The sequence below is a fragment of the Atheta coriaria genome, unplaced genomic scaffold, assembly GCF_025399875.1.
Source record: "Atheta coriaria isolate IRGN ID8LTWV9N9 unplaced genomic scaffold, Caltech_Dcor_3.1 scaffold4118_size1235, whole genome shotgun sequence".
NCBI classification, from domain to species: domain Eukaryota; kingdom Metazoa; phylum Arthropoda; class Insecta; order Coleoptera; family Staphylinidae; genus Dalotia; species Dalotia coriaria.
The window spans coordinates 1-1,235 of NW_027050408.1; the positions used below are offsets into that span (position 1 = coordinate 1).

The 1,235-nt window shown below is 37.2% G+C and overlaps 1 long non-coding RNA gene across 1 annotated transcript; it reads right to left on the reverse strand.

The window, feature by feature from the left end:
* Positions 1-804: 804 nt before the first annotated feature.
* LOC135803138 (uncharacterized) lies at positions 805-1,235 on the reverse strand. The gene is made up of 2 exons (XR_010550726.1): positions 1,126-1,235; positions 805-1,049 (listed from the first exon to the last, which is right to left on the reverse strand). It is a non-coding gene; the product is annotated as an uncharacterized lncRNA (long non-coding RNA).

Consider the following 1,235-nt stretch of genomic DNA (forward strand, 5'->3'; position numbering starts at 1 on the left):
TTTTAAGATGCATTTTAGGCCACTTCCAACGGATATAGAGTATAGAAAGGGCATACACGTTGTAGAAGGTCTCTTAAACTTCAAATTAACGTAGAGAAACTCAAAATTGCTTTATTAGTACAGGAGATATAGGGTGTTTTCCACAGCATGTTTTGCAAAATAGTTAAAAACATCATATTTTGATCGGCGTTTTAGGGTCCTTCCTAGGGATTTAGGCCATGGGTAATGTACGTACGTTGTAAAGGGTCTCTTAAACTACAACTTGAAGTTGAGAAACCCTAAATTGCTTTAATAGTATAGGAGATATAGGGTGTTTTCCACAGCATGTTTTGNAGTTTAGGAGATATAGGGTGTTTTCCACAGCATGTTTTGCAAAATAGTTTAAGGGTTTAGACCATAAGTAATGTACGCACGTTGTAAAGGGTCTCTTAAGCTACAACTTGAAGTTGAGAAACCCTAAATTGCTGTAATAGTATAGGTGATATAGGGTGTTTTCCACAGCATGTTTTGAAAAATAGTTAAAAACATCATATTTTGATAGACGTTTTAGGGCCCTTCCTACAGATTTTTGCCATGGATAATGTATGTACAATGTAAAGGGTCTCTTAAACTACTATTTGAAGTTGAGAGACCCTAAATTGCTTTAATAGTATAGGAGATATAGGGTGTTTTCCATACAACGATCAGAAATTTCAGAAATATAGTAAATGTTGACGAGCAGAACGTCGTCCTAATGGTGCAAGATATGGAAAAAGGGCAGGTGCAAAGAATTTCTACTGTCTAAGTAAATTTATGCCTCAGAAGTTCAATTCATATTATAGATCACATTTTTATTAAATAATAATAAATCTCGTAACAAAAATTCAAAAGTTTTTCCAAAAAAAAAACAAAGTAAAGAAAAAATTGACTACTCCTCCTGAAGGGGTAGCACGCCAAGGTACATATAAACTTGCGCCAGCCAGAAAGAACGACCAAACAGCAATTCCTTTCATCACTACTAAATATCCACTTCTTTTCCGTCCGCGGTCCGAGTGTAGTTTAATTAACTTCTACGAAAACGAAACGTTTATTCGCGCAGGAGAGAACTGAACAAAAGCCTCTTGCTGCGAATGAAGCAAAACTTACTTCTGTGCCTTGTACTTTCAGTTTCATATGGTCCTCGCGCGTTGTCTTGCCATCCTTCCGCTTCTTCCAGCAGTACCCATCGCGGCGATAGCGCACCTTCTTCCGACTGT